Here is a 22,102-nt window from a genome sequence, read left to right on the forward strand (position 1 = left end):
GCATTATATTAATGGAGACAATAGTAAGTCATGGTTATAATGTACCTTCATAACCTCTGAAAGGTCTCAAATGCATTACAGCCACTGAAGTATGTTAGCAACAGCAAGTTGCCACCACCAGCAATGGGTTAGTAACCCGATAAGGTGATTAATATTGTCCAGGATATTGCAGGTGTCTCTCTAAAATAGTGCATGTTCACTAAAGGTGAAGGATCACCTCCAACTCTACATTGAAAGGCAGCATCTTCAGAAATACTGTCCTCCCTAATCTTTGTCCCACTTCTAACTTGGACACAAGCCTGTTCCCTACTGAAGCCACAGTGGTGCTCATTATGGATGATCAGCCCGGAGGCTGATCCACAGAGTGAGTGCCCAGGTGTGGGTGATCTTGGAGATTCATGATAGGTTGGCGCCATTTGGGATTACTAAGGCAATGGCTTTCACAAACGGCTCGATGCCATGTTTATTATTGATTCATATCGTGCCTGTTTAAGATGTTACATGAATGTAGAAAGGTTTGTTGAACCAAGTGAGAGGGTGGACCGTGAGTCTGGAAAACACCAAGTTTCCATGTTAAGTTTCATATTGCATTTTCACCAGCTGTCCCTCCTTCCATCTCTGACACCTCTGTCACCCGATCCACCCCTTTCACAAGAATCACTTCTGTCACAACTCCCCTTTATCACATGACCCACCACTGTCACAGAGTTAGCAAGTTCTACAGCACAAAAAACAGGTCCTTGGACCCTTTGACCCAGCTTACCCTTTCTGATCAGGTTGTCAACCCGAGCGCATCTCACTTGCCACATTGTGTGGCCCATATCCCTCTAAATCTTTTCTACCCATGTATCTGTCCAAATGTCTTTCAAACATTGCAATAGTACCAACCTCAATCACTTCCTCTGGCAGCCTGTTCCACACCCTTGTCCTCAAGTCCAATTTCAATCTTTCTCTCTCAACTTAAACCAATACCCTCTAGTTTTAAACTCCCCAATTCTGGTAATTTGCCTTATCTTTTCTCTTTGTGATTTTATATCCCTCCGCAAGTTCGCCTCTCAGCTTCCTGAGCTCCAGGAAGAAAAGTCACAGGCTATTCAGCTTCTCCTAATAACTCAAGTCCTTGAATCCCAGCAACATTAAAAACAATTAGACATACAGCATGGCAACAGGCCCTTTCAGCCCATGAGCCTGTGCCATCCAATTACACCCAATTGACCTCCAACCTCCAGTACATTTTGGAGGGTGAGAGCAAACTGGAGCCCCCAGGGAAAATGTACAAACTCCAGGAGAACGTACAAACTCCTCACAGACAGCATGGGTTTTGAACTCTGGTCCCGATCGCTGGTGCTGTAACAGCGTTGTGTTAACTGCTATGCTAACTGTGTCATCCATCTTTTCTCCACTGTTTCCAATTTAGTAGCATCCTTCCTAACACTGGCTGACGACAACTATAGGTAATAAACCAAATGTGGTCCGACAATCATCTTGTACAGTGATAGCATAATATCCCTATTCCTGTACTCGATGCCCTAACCAATGAGTGCAAGTATGCCAGCTCCTTAAAGTAACTGTTTTAATCATCCCTAATGGACTTATTATGTGCATGGTTTCATAACTCGAAAGGAATTGGGCCAATGACAATTTTTCCTGAAGCAATATATTTCAGTAACAATTGAGTCTAGAGCAGTGATTCTCAACCTTCCTTCCTACTCACCTTAAGCAATCCCTTACTAATCACAGAGCACCGATGGCACAGGGATTACTTAAAGTGGTATGTGAGTGGGAAGAAAAAGGTTGAGAACCACTGTTCTAGATCCTGTTGTAAACTTAGACATTCTTTCTCACTGTCCACTCTAACACATCTGCAACCTTGCTAACCATGTCAACCACATTCTCATCCAAATCGTTCGTTTAGATGATAAGCAGCAGTGGACCCAGCACCGACCCCCACAATACACCCAATCAGATAAACAACTCCCTCTTCTGTCCTCTGTCTTCCATCAAACTAATTTTCAACTCAAATGACCAAATATCTCTTGATTTCAAATAATCTAAACTTCTGTATTAGCTTACCATGCTGGACCTTATCAAAGTCCATATTGAGAAGGTTTACCCCGGCCTTGTTAATCTGCTTGGTAACTTGTTGAAAAAAGCAATGAAACTGTGAGACATGATTCCCCACTCTCAACGCAAGCTGATGCACCCTATTCAGTCCTTGCCTTTTTAAATGCTGGCAGATCCTATTCCTGAGAAACCCCTCCGACAATTTTCCCACCACAGTTGTTAGACTCACCAGCTTGTCGATTCCAGGTTTGTCTTTGCAGCCCTTCTTGAACAATATCAGGCAACTTCCAGTCTTTTGGGAAATAGCCTGTTGCAGCCCTATCACACAGTCTACTTCTCCCATGTGTTACACTTCTGCCACACAACACATTTCGGTCACATGGCACACGACGATCACATGGGTTGCCATGATCACATGATTTTCCACGATCACTCGGCCCACCTCGATGATCATGAGGCCTCCCATGATCACAGGACCAGCCACAATCACATGGCTACACTGGCCCTGAAACATTTACTGTTTTGAATTCTTAATATGCTGCTCTCCTGCACAATCTGCATGTTCACCCCTGGTCTCCCCAATTTTTGATTCAGGATGATTTGAGCATGTGGAGATCACTGCTACAGATGCTTTAGCCTGTGGCAGAGAGGCAGAAATTAGATTCCCAGCACAGTGAACTGAAAAGTTGAGAGATTAATTAAGATTGAGCACCAGCACTGGTGTGGAGCAGATGTTCTGAATGCTTGCCATTTTATGTAACACTAAGCCATGTTTAGGTAAAAAAATGGAAATATTCTCAGGAATTGAGAAACAATCTGTCACATCCATGCTTTATTTCTTAAAAAAAAACGTATTTTCTTGGTAGATTACTTACACAAGCTGCAAACTGCTCACACCATGTCCTATTCCCACATTTTTTTCTAGTTTTAGAAGACCAGGTTAATCCCAGAGATGACGGGGTTAGCCTATGAGGAGAGATTGAGTAATCTGGGACTGTACTTGTTGGAATTTAGAAGAATGAGAGGGGATCTTATAGAAAAATATAAAATTATGAAAGGCAGAGGTTGGTAAGCTGTTCCCATTGGTAGGGGAGACCAGAACTAGGGACACAGTCTCAACATTCAGGGAGATGACCTTATAATCAGAACAGCCATGATCACATTAAATGGTGGAGCAGACTTGATGAGCCGGATGGCCTGCTCCTATTTCTTATGTAATACTTTCATATCTCTTAATAACTTCTCTCCCTCATAATTCCTTGACATTTAGAACCATGGGACACTACAGCACAGAAACAGGCCCTTCAGCCCACCTAATCTGTTATTCTGCCTAGTCCCATTGACTTGCTCCCAGACCATACCGCTCCCATCCATGCACCTGTCAAAACCTTTTCTCAAATGTCAAAATTGAGCCTGCATTCACCACTTCAGCGGGAGGCTCATTCCACACTCCCACCACTCTCTGCATAAATAAATCCCTCTAATGTTCCCTTTAAACATCTCACCTTTCACCCCTAACCTATATCCTCTAGTTCTCGTCTCAGCAGAACAATACTTGCTTGCATTTACTCCATCTATACCCCTTATTTCTGGATTTTGTTTTCTTTGGATTCCTGGTTTTAATCATTAAAATCATTTCCAGAATGGCTAAAATCTTAACTTCCAGAGTTCCCTCCTCTCCCAAGCTTTCTTTGGAGGACTGTTCTCAAGATACATCTCCCCGCCCAAATTACCCCCTTTGCAGAGTGATCTAATTTGTTCTTCAGAGGAGAAGAACTTGTTTAATTTTGTTTTATTTATTGACAATACAGTAGGAGCCAGTTCTGGCCATCAAAACTTGTACCGTCCAATTACACCTAATTACCCTGCCAACCCCATATATTTTTGGAAGGTGCAAGGAAACCAGAGCACCCGGATGTTGTCCAAACACTGGGAAAGAGTTCCCTTGTTCCATCTTCATGATTACGGGGAGATAGCTGGCATCTCAGTCTGATGTCTCATTCTTAAGTATATTAGAGCAGGAACAGGCCACTCAAACCTGTCTCACTATTCAATATAATCACGACTCATTCCCTCCTCTGCATCAGCTCTGTTCAACCCTCAATTCCCTGATGGTACAAAAATATTATCTCTATCCTCTCTAAATATCTCAACGATCAGGGTCCCCAGCCTCCTCAGGGACAGAGAGATTCACCACCCAGTGAGAGAACGAGTTTCCACACAGCTCAGCTTCAAACGATGCCCCGAATCTTGTAACTGTCACCTTGTTCAAGTTCGAGAGGGTGAGGTTTGACCGAGTTACATCTGAGGACTGAAATGTTTGCTTCATTCAGGTGCTCAAACCTATGCATTAGGATTTGATCCAATGATCTTCCAGTGGAGATTGCTAGCCACTCACTGATCGGAGTTAACACTTACTGCCTGTGTCCTTTACCACTGTTGCTTTGGTAGTAAAATGATATTGCAAGTTCTGAAAGTTTTATATGTCTCCAACTCCCCTCTGAGTTTTTAACATCAACTCCCAGCATGGGCTTCTCACTCCTCACCAGGGCAAGGCCAGCACTTGCTAAGCTTGTTAAAGCACAGTGATGACAGCCGGGCCTCAGCCAATGTAACGGATTTTTGATTGTTACAGAAGCCAATAAGGGGAGTGGGCGAGGGGCGTATGTGGGGGCTTACCTTAGCTTTCTACGTGAGTGGTTAATGTACGCTGTGACTAGCCTGGCTTTATATAACCGACTGAACATTAAATAAACAAGGCCAAGTGCTGCATTGCTACCATTAAGTGGAAGCTGGGGGAGGTGTTGTCCTCATGTTTGGCTCCCTGGAGAGTTAGTGCTTCCGGCTGCTGGTTTTGAAGTACTATTTACTTTTGGCGAAAAGTGAAAGCCTTCATACAGAAAATTAGTTAAGATGTAGGAGACACACAGGAGATGGTAGATGATGGAATCTGAAGAAAGTTTTGATGAAGGGTTCTGGAGCACAACGTCGACCATTCTTTGTCTTCCACTCATGTAGCTCGTCCTGCTAAGTTCCTTCAACAGACTGTGCTTAGCTAGTTAAGACTCTGAACTGATTAATTGAAAGGCTTAGGTAACAGGAATTGGACTTGCAGTGTGAAAGACCTGACTTGTATTATGTTTGGACATTGATAAAGCAAAGCCGATTTAATCCTAATAAAGATGATACCACATTGTGTACTCCACGCCTTAAAACTAAGTGAGAAATGTATAACAAAATAAAGGTGTCTGAAAATCAAAAACTAAATTTCAGATGCTGTAAATCTGAAACAAAGACAGACCACGGTGTAACAAGAAAATCCTGAGTCCTGGGCAATGCACAAACGTACTTGGGAAACCCACCAGGTCAGGCATCATCCATAGAAAGTAAAGGCAGTTGATGCTTCAGATCTGAGCCCTTCATTATGAGAGCTGAATATCAGGCAGATAGCTGAATAAAAATTTGGTGGTGGGGCGGGGTGGGGGGGGGGGGGAGTGGGGGGAGGGAGAGCACAGGCCCAGAAGAGCAAGAGAGTAGCAGGGTTAATAGAGGGTGAGCAGTGAGAGAGACTCACAAAAACTCCCTTTGGAGAGAGAAGATAACTTCTTCAGGGTGGGTCCCCGCCGTAGTGGAGCAGGCAAATGGGGGCAGATGCTGGGGTCCAATGCAGTGCACGAAGTACCTTTGTGTGCATATAATGGACGGAAGTAAATCATGAAAATCTGTAGACACTGTGGGTGAAGTAAAAACACAAAATGCTGGAGAAAATCAACTGGTCAAACAGTCTCCTTTATGTAGCAAAGGAAAAAATACATAACCCATGTTTTGGGCTTGAGCCCTTGATCAAGGTTGGGGGAAGGGAGGGGGCAAAGGCAGGAGGTGATAGGTAGAGAAGGGAGGGAGGGAGGGGATGGAAGTGATCAGGGGAGGTGGGATGGCTGGGTGGGTGGAGGGTGAAGGGCGAGGTAAGAACTGGAAAAACTGGGAAGGGGGAGGGGGAAAAAGGCAAACAGGTTAGGATAAAGCTGAGAAGTCAGTTAAGGTCATTTGGCTGGAGGGTGCCCAGACGGAAAAGATGTCGTTCATCCAATCTGTGGGTGGTCTGGGTGGGATAGAACATAAGGCCATGGATAGACATGTGAGTGTGGGACTGTGACTCAGAATTGAATGGCTACTGGGAGGTCTCTGTTACTGTAGTGGAGGGAGTGGATGTACTGAATGAAGTGATCTCCCAATTTGTGACCAGTCCTCTCCATTGTAGAGAAGGCCACAAGGAGAGCACTAGTCCTGTAGATATACAAGTGAAGTGTTGCTTCACTTGAAAGGCCTATTTGGGGCCCCGGACTGTGGTAAGGGAAGAGGTATGGGTGCAAGTGTTACACCTCCAGCGGTGGCCAGGGGGAGGTGAAAGCTGAGGAGGGATGAGTGCATGAGGGAATCACAGAAGGAGTGGTCCCTACGGAAGGCAGAGAGGGGAGGTGAAGGAAAGAAGTGTCTGGTGGTGGAATCCTGTGTTGGATGTGAAGGCTGGTGGGGTGGTAGGTGAAGACGAGGGGGATTCTATGTTTGTTGCATCTGGGAACAGAGGGGGCCAGGGCAGATGAACGGGAAATGGAGAAGATGCGGGTGAGGGCTGAGCTAACATGCCTCCATCTTTTCAATTACTTCAGATTCCCTGAACTGGACCACCTCAATGGATGTCCAATCCCTTTAAACCTCCATCCTCCACACAGAAGGTCTGAAAGCAATTTGCTTCTTTCTGGACCAAAGAGCTGACCAGTCACCCTCTACCACCACCCTCCACCTGGAAGAACGTCCTCACTTTAAATAACTTCTCCTTTAACTCCTCCTAATTAAAGGAGAGGCCATGGGTACCTGCATGGGTCCCAGATACACCTGCCTGTTTCTAGGCTTTGTGGAGCAATTCATGCTAGCCTACACAGGCAAGACCCCCCTCAATTCTTCCTCCAGTATATCGATAACTACATTGAGGCTGCCTCTTGCACCCTGATGAGCTTGTCAACTTCAGCCACTTCGTGGACAACTTCCACCCTGATCTTAAACTCACCTGGTCCATCTCTGACAACACTCTTCCCTTCCTGTATCTCTCTGTCTCCAACTCAGGACACCAGCTTTCCACTGATATATATTACAAACCATCTAACTCCCACATCTGCCTGGACTACACTTCCTCACTCCCTGTCCCCTGCAAGGATTCCAAACCCTATCTCAATTTCTCTATCTCTGCTGCACCAGTTCTCAAGATGAGGTCTTCCAGTCCAGATCTTCTGAAATGTCTGCCTTCTTCCACAAATATGGCTTTCTTCCCCCCCCCCCCCCCCACCACTATCAACTCAGCCCTCACCCATTTTCTGCTCATCTGCGCTGACCCCCTCTGCCCCAGTCACATCAAACACAGAATCTCCCTTGTCCTCACCTACCACCCCACCAGCCTCCTCATTCAACACATTATCCTCTGGAATTTCTGGCACCTTCCCCTATGCCCGCAAGAGGTGAACACTGGTGCCTCACTCCTCCCTCACCACAGTCTGGGGCCGCAAATAGACCTTTCAAGTGAAACAACACTTCACAGGATTGCTTTCCTGCATCTGAAGCACCCTTTGTGGCCTTCTCGTCATTGGTGAGACCGATCGCAAATTGGGAGATCATTTCACTCAGCACCTCCACACCCTCCTCCACAGTAACAGTGGCCTCCCAGTAGACAACCATTTCAATTCTGAGTCACAGTCCCGTGGTCACACATCTGTTCATGGCCTTATATTCTATTCCACCCAGACCACCCACAGATTGGAGGAACAAATATTTGGTTGGGCCCCATCCAGCCAGATGGCATTAAAATTGACTTCTCTGCTTTCTGCTAACCTGCTCGCACTTTCCCCCCCCTTTCCAGTTTTTCCAGTTCTCCCCCCTCCACCCAGCCATCCCTCCTCCCCCTGATTGCTGCTGCCCCCTCCCTCCCTCCTCCTGCCTTTGCCCCCCCCTCCATCCTTTCTTCAGACACCTCCCAACTTTCTTTCATACCTCGATGAAGGGCTCAACCCTGAAACATCGGTTATGTATTTTATTAAAGGAGACTGTTGAGTTTTTCCAGCATTTTGCACATAATGGACAATCTATCCTGGACCAGAGCTCTTCATAAGGAGATTAAGGAGGGCAAAGCTACAGTTCACAGGACCACAAATGAGAGTGGCCTGTCTGGCTGCATCACTGTGTGGGACAGTAGCTGCAAAGCATCGGACTGAAAGTCAATAAAGAGGATCATTAAAACAGCCGAGAAGATCACTGGGGTCTCCCTTTCCTCCACTGACAACATTCACTGGGAGTGAATTTTTGAGGACCTCTCCATCCATCCATCACATAGTATCTTTGACTCACTATCATCAGGAAGGTTGTACAAGAGCATCAAACTCAAGCTGGGAAATAGCTTCTTCCCACAGGCTGTGAGATTGATGAACGATATTCTGTAACCAAGTAAATCATTCCCAAATACTTGTATCTCTATGTATACACGTGATTATTATGTGCTGTTTATTAAACATGGTCTGGAGAAATATCTCTCATCTGGTTGTATAAGTTCAATTGGATGATAATAAAATTGAACTTGAGCTTGAACAGGGCCTTTGTTCAACTTGAATGTGTTTAAAATAAACCAACAGATAAATACGATAAAAGTAGTTTCATCTCAGAAAATGGGTAAATTACCAGCCCAGACCAGAAATATCCTAAGAGGATAAAGTGGAAGCTAAAATAGATCTGGCTGTATTTTTCCGCCCTCCCTTGGTGTGGGAGTGGTGTCAAAGAACAGGAGAATCACTAACAATGCAATATTGATTGGAAATGGAGGAATGCTTACAGAATAGTCCCAGGTCAGTTAGTTTAATTGGTGGACAAATGATTGGAACCCATTCTGATCCTTCATTTGGAAAGGCACAGATTAGACGAGGACAGTCAGCATGGATTTGTTAAAGATTTTAATCGATTGATTGAATTTGAGCATAATATAAAAGGAGGCCATTTCAACCCATTATGCCGATTGACCTTTTGGCCTGCAGGTGCATATTTGGATGAACCCATGCATTAAACTTGCACCTAGGATGGCCATTTCATGATCTGTAAAATCTGATTTCCAATCCTTCACAATGTTATTTTTGTTCTGTTCATTTTTTTAAAATTCTCTCATACTGCAGGAGAATTCTGGCTTTTCTCAATCAGCCACAACAGAACTGTAGGTGTGGCCAAGAGGGATGTTGAGTGTGACCTCACACACTAACTGTTTTCTTGTCTGCTGGCAATGGGCTGTCAGGGAAAGCTTGGTGTCCACATGACAGGAATGGCCCCACAGAGGAGATGGAAGAAAATAATTGTCAGGAGTGGAACATTTCTTGGGTGTGGTGAAAATCAGATTTATCTGAAATGTAAACTATTTGGTATTCAGGATAAAAGAGTAAATTGGATTAGACATTGGCTTTGTAAAAGAAGCCAGAGGGTGGTCGTCGATGATTGGCGGCCTGTGACGAGTGGCGTGCTTCAGCGATCACTGTGGTTCGTCATCAATGTCAACGGCCTGGATGATAATGTGGACAATTGGACCAGCAACTTTGCAGATGATACAGTAAAATCCCCATTATCTGGCACTCAATCAACCAGAAACTCAAATGTCCAGCAAAAAAATTTGAGGAAATAATTTAAAAAAATAAATAAAAATAAATAGGATTAAATACATATTTGAATGGAAGTTTAAAATTGTAAATGTTCTCCGAAGCAACATTCAGCTGGTGGAGCACCCCGGCTGTTTACCCGATTGCAGCAGCTGTTTGTGTAAAGTTTCTATATAGTTGTGTTTTAAAAAAAATTGCAGCCCCCAGGATGAATTCGGCCGATGCTGCTGGCATGACTCTCCCCAAATGTTTTCCTATCCCTGCTTGGTAAGGCCCTTCCTCTTATTTAGTATTAGGTATACTATTAGTAAGACTTGATCTGTAAACTTGGGGAACTGGGGGTTAATTAAGACAGTGGGGGTTAAATTAAGACAGTGGCATGGTTAATGCAGTGGTTAGCGCAACACTGCACCAGCAATTGGGCTTTGAATTTAAATTTTGCAAGTTACAATAAAAGTAGTATCATCTCAGAAAATCAAGCTCAATTATTTGATTAAAGTCAACTTTACATAATTAAAGACTGAAATACTGATTTTTTTTTTCCAAATGACTTTACATTTTTCATTGTCTTTTGTCTTTTAAATTGTGTATTCTTAATGCAGGTGAATTAGTTAGGCAATGTAAGAGTGAGTCTCAGGCAAATGGAATATTCACATTTCCAGCATTCGCGGTCCCCTGTGTCAGACAACGAGGATTTTACTGTACTAAAGTTGGAGGTGTAGTGGACAGCAAGGAAGGCTTTCAAAGATTGCAATGGAATCTGGACCAGCTGGGAAAAATGGACAGCAAAGCAGGAGATGGAATTTAATATGGACAAGAGTGAGGTGTTGCTCTCTGGGAAGAGAGCATACACGGTAAACAGTAGAGCACAGGGGTGCAGCAGAACATAGGGTGTGGGGAATACAGATGCAGAATTCCTTGAAAGTGGAGTCATGAATCAAAGTATAGAAGTTTGGATGTTATGTTGAGGTTGATTAACCAATGTAAATTGCCCAATCACGTCCGAAACGTCGGTTATGTATCTTTATCTTGTGCGTCTGCACAACTAGTTGGCACCCCAATAGCCCTGGATGTAAAGTGCTTTGTTTGACCTGCTAAGTTTCTCCAGCTTCGTGCATTTTTTTATGAGTCTGCTTAATGCTAAATAAAGTACAAGAACTCATTTTCAGGCTCACAGAAAGATCTGTGTAATATCGCAGTGAGAAACTACTGGATTCGACCCAAGTCTCATTGACATTAGCATCAAGGCATTTTCAATTTCACTCACTGAGCTGCAGTAAGCAAATGATGCTTACATTTCCACAAGTTCAAAGCCTGAGCCTCAAGTTGTTACATTGAACCAAAAAGGATGGGCTTCCACTGAAACTGACATCAGCAGGGAGGTCATGTACCATCTGTGGTATAAGGGATTATGATTAGGGCCAGGTTGATGGGCATCGACAAGAAAGTCCTAATGCATTGCGAGTCCTGCCAAACCTTCTTCAGTCTCAACAAAAATGGAGGAAGCTTGTAGCCACCTGCCACATAGAGCTGGGGACCATCCATTTTAGCATGGAATGATCAGCTAAACATACCAACGTGCTTGTGGCCATTCTACAACTGAAGGCCAATGTCACAGCTTCCTTCACTGCAGCCATTCAACAACCTTGTCTTCAAAGGAGGCACCACAGTGTGTGTGCAGAACTAATTGGCACCCTGATAGCCCTGGATGTAAAGGGGCTTGCAGAATGATTCAGCCTTCCAAATGTTTAGGTCTCCGGCATCCCATTGTGAGGTGAAGACTTGCTGTTCCCACTCTGCAAGGCAGCATACATCTTCCACAAGCCGTCCTCTCTGCCAATGCCCTTCCTGGTGATGGTCATCCAACCAACAAGTTCATATACAACCAGACGAAACAGCATTTATGTGGACCATAGTGCACACACATTGCCCACAATGCGCAGCCCATAAAGATATAATAGAAAATAAATTTATATAAATATTTTGGAATAGTCAGTTACAGGACATCACTCTTCAATCTCACAGCCTGTGGGAAGAAACCTGGCAGTTCTGATGTCGATACACCTGGACGTCATTTCTGATAGAAGTGGTCAAAGATACTGTGTGATGGATGGAAAGGATCCTCAACAATTTTTTGAGCCCTGTTTAGGCAATACTCCCAGGTGAATGTTGTTCATGGAGGAAAGGGAGACCCCAGTGGTCTTACATAGGAACATAGGGGTAGGCCAAAAATGGCCCATCGAGCCTGCTCCGCCATTCAATGCGATCATGGCTGATCTAATTTATGACCTAACTCCACCTACCTGCCTTCTCTCCATATCCCCTAATTCCTCTATCATGTAAAAATTTATCAAACAAATTTTAAATATGTCTAATGAAGCAGCCTCAACCACTTCCCTGGATAGAGAATTCCAAACATTCACTATTCTCTGGGAAAAACTATTCTTCCTCATCTCTGTCCTAAATCTACTCCCCCGAATCTTGAGGCTGTGTTCTCTCATTTTAGTTTCCCCGGCCAGCTCAAAAAACCTTCCTACATCTATCCTATCCATACCCTTCATAATCCTATATGTTTCTATAAGATCTCCTCTCATTCTTCTGAACTCGAGTGAATACAATCCTAGACGATTTAATCTTTCATCATAAGTCAACCCCTTCATCCCAGGGATCAACCTAGTAAACCTCCTCCGGACCGTCTCCAAAGCCAGTATATCCTTCCTCAAATATGAAGACCAGAACTGGACACAGTACTCCAGGTGCGGTCTCACCAGTACCTTATACAGTTGCAACATTACCTCCCTACTCCTGAATTCAATTCCTCTAGCGATGAAGGCCAACATTCCATTTGCCTTCTTAATAACCTGCTGCACCTGCAACCTAACTTTTTGCGATTCATGCACAAGCACTCCCAAGTCCCTCTGCACAACAGCATGCTGTAGTTTCTCACCCTTTAAATAATATTCAGCTCTTTTATTTTTCTTGCCAAAGTGGATAACCTCACACTTACTAACATTGTACTCCATCTGCCAGACCTTTGCCCACTCACACAGCTTAACTATATCCCTCTGCAGACTCTCCACATCCTCATTACAATTTGCTCTTCCACTCAATTTGGTGTCATCCGCAAACTTGGCTACACCACATTTTGTCCCCTCCTCCAAGTCATCAATGTAAATGATGAACAGTTGTGGACCTCGCACCGACCCCTGCGGCACCCCACTTACCACTCTCTGCCAACCTGAAAAACTCCCATTTATCCCGACTCTCTGCCTCCTGTCAGACAACCAATTTTCGATCCATGCCAATAGACTTCCCCGGACTCCACTTTCCTGTAACTTACTGATAAGTCACCTTATCAAATGCTTTCTGGAAATCCAAATATACAACATCAACCTGTTCCCCTCTATCCACCACACCCATTATATCCTCAAAGAATCCTAACGAGTTTGTCAGACAAGATCTTCCCTTTCTAAAACCATGCTGCGTCTGCCTGATTGAACCCTTACGTTCCAAAAGTTTCACTATTTCATCTTTAATGACAGCTTCAAGCATTTTTCCAACTACAGACGTCAAGCTAATTGGCCAATAATTTCCAGTCTTCTGCCTACATCCCTTCTTAAAAAGTGGCATGACATTTGCTGTCTTCCAGTCTACCGGGTCCTACCCAGAATCCAAGGAATTATGGTACATGACCACCAATGCATCAACTATAACTTCTGCCATTTCCTTCAGAACCCTTGGATGCATATTATCAGGACCAGGTGATTTGTCTGGCTTTAGTCCCATTAGTTTCTTCATCACTACTTCCTTTGTAACAACTATTTTATCAAGGCCCTCCCCAACATTCGCATTCTTAACTCCGCACTTGGACATGCGGGACATGTCTTCCACCGTGAAGACTGACACAAAATATTTGTTTAGTGCCTCAGCCATTTTCTCATTTTTTGCTACCTATTTTCCTTTCTCATCCTCCAAGGTTCCTATGTTAACTCTGACCACCCTCTTCGGTTTTATATATTTATAAAATTTTTTGCTTTCTGTTTTTATATTTTGTGCCAATTTACTTTCATAATACTTTTTCCCATTTCTTATTACCCACTTTGTAACCCCTTGTTGTCTCTTAAAGTTATCCCAATCTTCCAGTTTCCCACTGCTCTTTGCAGCTTTGTACACCTGCGCCTTCAATTTTATACTCTCCTTTATTTCCTTTGTTAACCACGGTTGATTTTTTTCCTCCCTTGCTGCCCTTTTTCCTGACCGGAATATATTTTTGTTGAGCATTACAAAATATTTCATTGAAAATCTTCTACTGTTCCTCAACTGTTTCATCAATTAGCCTGTGCTCCCAGTCCACTCTTCCCAATTCCTCCCTCATCCTCTGGTAGTCACCCCTGTTTAAGCATAATATATTAGTTTTAGATCTAACTATTTCCCCTTCCACCTGAATGAGAAATTCAATCATACTATGATCGCTATTTCCCAGATGGTCTCTGACTATTACATCATTTACTCTACCTATCTCATTGCCCAACACTAGATCCAGGAGAGCATTTTCTCTTGTTGGCTCCTTAACATACTGCTCAAGAAAGCTATCGCGGATGCATTCTATGAAGTCCTCTTCTAGACTCCCACGACCAACTTGATTTTCCCAATCTATGTGGAAGTTAAAGTCCCCCATAACGATTGCCGTATCATTATTACATGCCTCACTTATCTCTCTATTTATTTCCTGTGCCACTAAACTATTGTTATTTGGTGGGCAATAGATAACACACACCAATAATTTTTTCCCTTTGTTATTCTTTATCTCTACCCAAATGGACTCAACATTATGCTCTTTAGATCTTATATCATCCCTCACTATTGCCTGGAACTCATCTTTGATTAAGAGTGCAACTCCACCTCCCTTACCATCCTGTCTATCTCTTTGCACCACCTGATACCCTTGAAAGTTTAATTCCCATTTAAGGTCACCTTGTAGCCATGTTTCCGTGATGGCTACCAAATCATAGGCATGGGTACGATTTGCGCCTCAAGTTCACTAACCTTATTTCTAATACTACGGGCATTCAGATAAAGTGCCCTTATGGTCTTTGTCCTTTTAATATCTAGTGACTTCTGTAACCTTTTCTTTTGATTTTTCTGCCCATTATTTTTCTTTGTAATTTTCTTAACACTATCATTGACCCGAAAACTCACTGAACCATCTGATTTTTTACTTTCTCCTCCCAACATTACTTTTCCTATTTTACTTTTCTTGGCCATTACTTTATCTTCCCTACCCTTTTCCCTATCACTCTGGTTCCCATACCCCTGCCAAATTAGTTTAAACCTTGCCCCACTGCTGTACCAAACATACTTGCCAAAATGTTAACACCTTTTGGATTTAGGTGCAACCCATCCCTCTTGTAAAGATCATGCCTTTCCCAAAAGAGATCCCAATGATCCAAGAAGCCAAATCCTTGCCTTGTACACCAGCACCTCAGCCACACATTCATTTTCCTTATCCTTACATTCTTTTCATCACTTGCATTTGGAACAGGTAGTAATCCCGAGATCACCACCCTTGCGTTCCTGTCTTTCAGCTTTCGCCCCAGCTCACTGTAATCCCTTTTCATTACCTCCTCCCTTTTCTTGTCAATGTCGTTTGCACCCACATGTACCAAGACATCAGGCTGCTCTCCCTCTCCTCTCAGAATACTTTGGACCCGATTTGTGATATCTCGTACCCTTGCACCAAGGAGGCAGCACACCATGCGGGTGTACCTATCTGGCTCACAGAACCTCCTGTCTGTACCCCTGACAATGGAGTCCCCAATAACTACTGCATTTCTCATTTTCCTTTTCTTTTGCACCACTCTGACAGGCTCATTGCCATTGACCTGGTGCCCGTTGCCCTCTTCTATCTGGTCATCTCCCTCAACTGAATCCAACACAGCATAACTGTTGCTGAGTGGGATAGTTACTGGTGTGCTCTCCGTTTTTCTCACTTTTTACTTTCCTCCCCTGACGGTTTCCCACTTACCTGACACGGGTTCTGGAGTATTTATCGCCCTGAAAGTTGAGTCGATTAACTCCTCACTCTCCCTTACAAGCCGCAGGTCATCAATCTGCAACTCCATAGCCCTAATTTGGTTCCTTAGTAACTGCATCTCGGTACACCTGGTGCGGATGCGGCCATTTGGGAGGGTGGAGGTCACCCATTGTTCCCACATCTGACACCCAGTATAGAGCACTAACCCTATTGGCATGACTCTGAGTACAAAAGCAAATAACTCAGCTTACCTTTTCTCCTTGCCCGCTTTCGCCGAAGCCTGATGAGCCAAAGCCAGGAAGTCTCACTCCTTCACTTCTCCACTCACTCACTTGGCCTTTTGATGATCCTCAGTATTGACTTATGGTCTGACGCTTTGCAGCTACCATCCCACCCAATGAAGCAGCCAGATGTTGTAACAATAACTGCTGCTGTTGTCCACAGCTGCATCTTCTAGACCTAGAGGTGCCCAAGGCAATTCTGCATAGCTCTCTGTCATCTAGTCCACTGAATGTTAATAGCCAATCGTTCTACCTTCAGCACAGGAACATAAGAACAGGGAAATACAAACAGAAATCAGCCATCAAGAAGTTTCTCTAATTTTGTTTATCTCTGATGTATTAGTTTATCTGCTGTTGCAACTCACAAGGACTCTGTCTCTACTCTTCAAAGTTCATCTGAATTGTCTAGAAAGATCATTCAAGTTGTCGTGTATTTTATTTTAATAATCTGAATGCAGATCAAAGGTGAATGAAATAAATCAGGCCATCCTCAACGGTGTAGAGCACTTGCAATGTTAAATACCTCCCTCGCCTGGCACAGGGCCAGCAACGCCCACGTTAAGATTGCACCATGTTAAATCTTGCCTTGCAGCCGTTGTCTTCGGTTGAGCCACATATCATAGTTTCCCCTCGGGTCTTTTGATCAAGTTCAAAGTCTTGAAATAGTTCTGAAAATTAATGTCTGTGTTGTTGCCAAGTGAAAGGTTTGCTTTGGGCTCATGGAAACTCTTCAAGCACATTGATTGCTTTTAGAACTATTAACAAGTCGAGAGGTCTGTGTCGGAAGGGTTGATGAATGGCTGATAGGAAATACTGCCAGTGATGTGTTTACTGTTGCAATGAAGCTAACTACTGAAAGAGGATTATACGAGGGCAGACTGTTATATCTTTTGTGTTACTGTATATGTGATATGAGCACCTTGGCTCTGTTGGCTACAATAGCTTGGATCTACCAGTGGGTACCCATTTCAATTCCCCATCCCATTCCCTTGCTGACATGTCTGTCCATGGTCTTGTGCATTGCCAGACTGAGACCACCCACAAAATGGAAGAACAATACCTCATCTTCTGTCTGGGCACGCTCCAACCAGATGGCATTACCACTGACATGTCTGGTTTCCGTTAAACCACCCCCACCATTCTTCTTCCCTCTCTCTGTTCCCCCCAGCTCTGTCTCCCTTTTCCCTCTGTACCCTTTCACAGAACCAAAAACAATTATCACCTCTCCTTTTAAAACATATCCAATTTACACCTTTTCTTTGCCTGGTCTCCTCCCCCTGCCAGTCTTCTGACTCTTTATCCTTGTGCTCCCTTGTTCTTTGCAGAAGGGCTCAGGTCCGAAACATCAGTAGTTATATCTTTACCTCCTATGGACACTGCAAGACTGGCTGAGTCCCTCCAGAACTTCTATGCATTCTTATGTTATATCTTAAGTTTGGGCTGCTTGCCAGTAAAATTCTTGGCTCCACTGAACTTTATTCTCAGCACCACTTTCTCATCTAATTCCAAAAACCTTGATATCCCCACGGTTCAAAAATCTATCTTCAGCTTCACAACTTAGTATTCCAAAGCTGACAATCTGCCAGGAGGAGAGATCGCCCTGTATTTAAATGGTCAGTCACATCAAAAGTCTCAGCTCCTAGATCTCGAGTCCCCATCAAGGAGAATGACCTCTCAGCATCCATCCTATCAAGCATCCACCAAATAAGTAACGGTTTAACCAAAGCACCTCTGATTCTTTTAAGCTCGATGAGTGCTCATCTACTCTGTCCGGTCTTTTCCTCGTAGTCAACCCTTTTATCAATAAGGTGAGTCTCCACTCCTCCAGTGAATCCTTCATGTAATAATGAAAATGAGTTTGTCATACACAGTACATTCGACAATATGCATCTGCACCAACAATCTTACTACTTGTAGCTGAACACATACTTCAAAAGAAAAATAGTATACATTCAATGATATTAAATTATATTAAAAAGATATTAATATATTACAAAGGTTAGATAGAAATAAATAGGCAGATGAAATCTGTGCAGAGTGGTCCAAATGTGGTGAGTTCGTTTGCTGCAAGATATTGACCATCCCTTTCTAGGAAGGTCACTTTGTAGTATCAACACATTGATCCTCTGCTACCTTTTTGCACATCATTTAGAAACTTTACACTTCAATTTTCCCTGCCAAAATGAATAACTTCATATTTCGTCTCATTATACAAATTGACCCATCTATATCATTTCTGCAAACGTTTTATTTCCACAATTTACTTTTCCTCCTATCTGTCATCTGCGTTGAGATAAATTATACTTCATCTCTCTTCAGTCATTAATACAGAGTATAAATAAGCTGAACCTTAACACTGCACTGCAAGCCACCTCATTAGTTACAACATGTCCACTTGGATATAATATTCCTACCTTGACTTTCCATCTGTTAACCAATTGTCCATCTATTGTAATAGTTCGCCCTTACTGCTACAAACCTCCGCAGTCTTGCATAGTGACTTTATAAATTGTGCTTTATTCATTGTAAGATATATCCATTGGCTCCCCCTTTATCTATTTGACAACTTGCATCTTTGACTAAATCCAATAAAGTCAACAACATTTTATTTCCTTTTCACAAAATCACTTCATAATGGATTCCAATAGTTTCCTGTTAATTGATGTTCAGCTAACCAGCCTGTAATTGTATATTTTCTCCTTCCTTTATTGAACAGTGATAATGTATTTGATGTTTTTCAATCTACTAGATCATTCCCAAAATCTAAGAAAGCCTGGAAGTTTACTCATTATTCATTTTTAGAATGAACGATGCAGATCATGAGTTCCAGGGTGTTTGCAACTTAACCCTCCAACCAAGCACCATTCTCAACCTCTTTAGTTAGCCCATAATGCTTCTGTCCCATTAAATATATTTATTTAAGTGTTCACCATCTTCACTTTTAATCCAGTTTCCCAATCCACTTCAGCTCTCACAAATGCCACTACCTCCTTTGAAGTATAAGACTTTGGTCTCAGACTTCAGTTGGTCACTCTCAAACGAATTGTGAAATATGATCAAATAATGGTCTCCCAATCCAGAGGACGTAAAGGATGAGAGACTGATCCAGTTTCATTGTACATTATACCTGTTCCCTGGTTGAGTCCACAATATTTTCTTCCAGAAAATTATCCTAAAGACTTTCCATGAATTTATTCTCAGGATGTGATTGTCTTAGTCTACAGAGAAGGTTCAGTGTCCTTCTGATTACTCCCTTACCGTTATAACAACCCAGCATTTATAATTGATTGTCTTTTAATCTGAGAGGATGATTACTGAGACATTGTCTAACATGGGCCAAGGCAGGAGTACATTATGCCATTAAATTGATATGTTTATAATTTTGTTCTGAAGGAGTATTTGAACTTTGTTTGTGTACCATGCACTGATGTCTATAGAGACATTGGTAGGTGCTCCATCATGCCTTCATTTGGAAGAATGAAGCCACTATAGACATCAGGACCCAATAGATATCAAAGCTCAGGTATGAAACATTGCTTATCTATCTTTGCCTTCTATGGACACGGTGGAGCTTGCTAAGTTTCTCCAGCACTTTTATGTATTTCAGTGGTTTTCAACCTTTTTCTTCCCACTCACACCCCACCTTAAGTAATCCCTGTGCCATCGGTGCTCTGTGATTAGTCAGGAATTGCTTAAGGGGGGATGTGGGTGGAAAGAGAAAGTTTGAAAACCACCGGTTTAATCGTACCCAATTGACTCATTATGTGCATTGTAATGTGCGTCGAAAGAACCAGACTTGTTGATCCAAACCAAGGCTTTTATTAACTAAAAGACTGGAGCATATCCCAAGTAGTTCAACCAGTTCAGAATGACCTGGTCTGGCTAGGAGCAATCCTTTAAGACCTGCCAGTAAGGGTGGCTACACTCTCAGCCAATCACAGTCATCCTATACTACCATCTGTACATATGTACATATACACATTGGTGATAGAATCTGTACTATCACATGCATGGTTTCATAACTCCAAAGGAAATGGGCCAATGACAATTTTTCTCAAGCAAAATATTTCAGTAACAATTGGATCCAGAGCAGTGATTCTCAACCTTCCCTTCCCACTCACGGACCACCTTAAGCAATCCCTTACTAATCACAGAGCACTGATGGCACAGGGAATATTTAAAGTGGGATGTGAGTGGAAAGAAAAAGATTATGAACCACTGATGCATTTCTTCAGGAAAGAGGTGTAGGTTCCACAAGACACACACCACCAGGTTCAGGAACAGCTGTTCCCTTCCACCATCCAGACTTCTCAACAACAAACTCAATCAGAGACTCATTTAAGGGCTTGTGCACTTTATTGGGTTTTTCCCCTCTCTGTATTGCACAGTCAGTTTGTTTACATTCATTATCTGTTTACTATTATTTTGTTTGTTTACACGTTTATACTGTGTACAGTTTATTTTTTTTCCACTACAAATTGCTGGTAATTCTGCTGCATCCACAGGAAAAAGGAATCTCAGGGTTGTATGTGATGTCATGTATGTACTCTGACAATAAATCTGAAAAAAAATCTATTTACTGCAATCACAGTGTCTGCAGAGTTTCTTGTTTCACTCCATCAAGACAGCAAGAATTTTGACAGACCTTGCTTCTTCTACAATTTGACCTTTGGTAATAATTAGTAAGTCTTTCATATGATAAGTCACCCAAGCAGACCAAAGGTTTAGCAATGACCATATTAAAGACACGGTTATCTAAAGACACACATGCACCAACAACCTGCTCACTGATGGAGTTAACCAAGCAAGTCTGCAGATTCTAGGGTCAAGTGTAATACACTAATCTGCTGGAGAAACTCAGCAGGTCATGCAGCATCAATACCCTTTTCTTTCTATGGATGCTACATGACCTGCTGAGTTTCTCCAGCACATTTGTGTACTGCACGTGCTTACTAATGCTTAATTTTGCTTAGACCTTGTGGTTCTAATGTCCAGTCTAGTGGTTCTCAACCTTTTTCTTTCCACTCACATACCACTTTGAGTAATCCCTATGCCATTGGTGCTCTGTTGTTTGTAAGCAATTGCTTAAGTTTGAAACCATTGTTTTAACTGTACCTAATTGACTCATTATGTGCTGAGTTTTGCAACTCCAAAGGAAATGGGCCAATGACAATTTTTCTCAAGCAAAATACTTCATTTAAAATTGGGTCTGGAGCAGTGATTCTCAAACTTCCCTTCCCACTCACATCCCACCTTAAGCAATCCCTGACAGAGCACTGATGGCAGTGGGATTACTTAAAGTGGGATGTGAGTGGGAAAAAAAGGTTGAGAACCACTGGTCTAGTCACAACTTGAATCCAAACGGATCAAACAGCTAAATTCCAAAGCTGTGGCGAGGTTGAGGGTCTTTAACAGCAAATCACGATGGAGGAAACATTCTAATGGCTGGAGTCTCATCTCGCACAAAGGAAGATAATTATGGTTTTTGTGGTTGACGCTTAATCACCCCAGGGTTCTGTTTTTAAATTTGAAGTTAAAATTAAGTTTATTTGTCACAAAAATATAGTGACAAGGGTTCTTCTGTGAACAGACTAACAGGTCATCTTCAACATCCATACAGCTGGGTAAGAAAAACACAGAATAGGATTACAACGAAAAGAAAGTTCAATTAGAACTGAGAAACTGAATTACGATAGCGTTGTTAAGAGGTTCATTCAGCAACCTGTACCTTCTGCCTGAAGGTAACAGTGAGAACGGGTTGTGACTAGGATAATGGGGATCATTTATGATGTCTGCCTTTTCGAGGCAGTGGCTCAAACAAATGACCATGACTTCTATCACAAAGAAGGAGAAGGTCAGCAGAACCTGGGCACACAAGCACTCTCAGGTAAACACAGTTCTAGCTATTACTTCGCACAGATCAGTGGTTCTCAACCTTCTTCTTTCCACTCACATACCACTTTAAGTCAGCCCTATGCCAGCAGAGCTCTGTGATTAGTAAGGGATTGCTTAAGGTGGTATGTGAATGGGAAGGGAAGGTTGAG

Source organism: Narcine bancroftii, chromosome 8, assembly GCF_036971445.1.
Source record: "Narcine bancroftii isolate sNarBan1 chromosome 8, sNarBan1.hap1, whole genome shotgun sequence".
Taxonomy (NCBI): Eukaryota; Metazoa; Chordata; class Chondrichthyes; order Torpediniformes; family Narcinidae; genus Narcine; species Narcine bancroftii.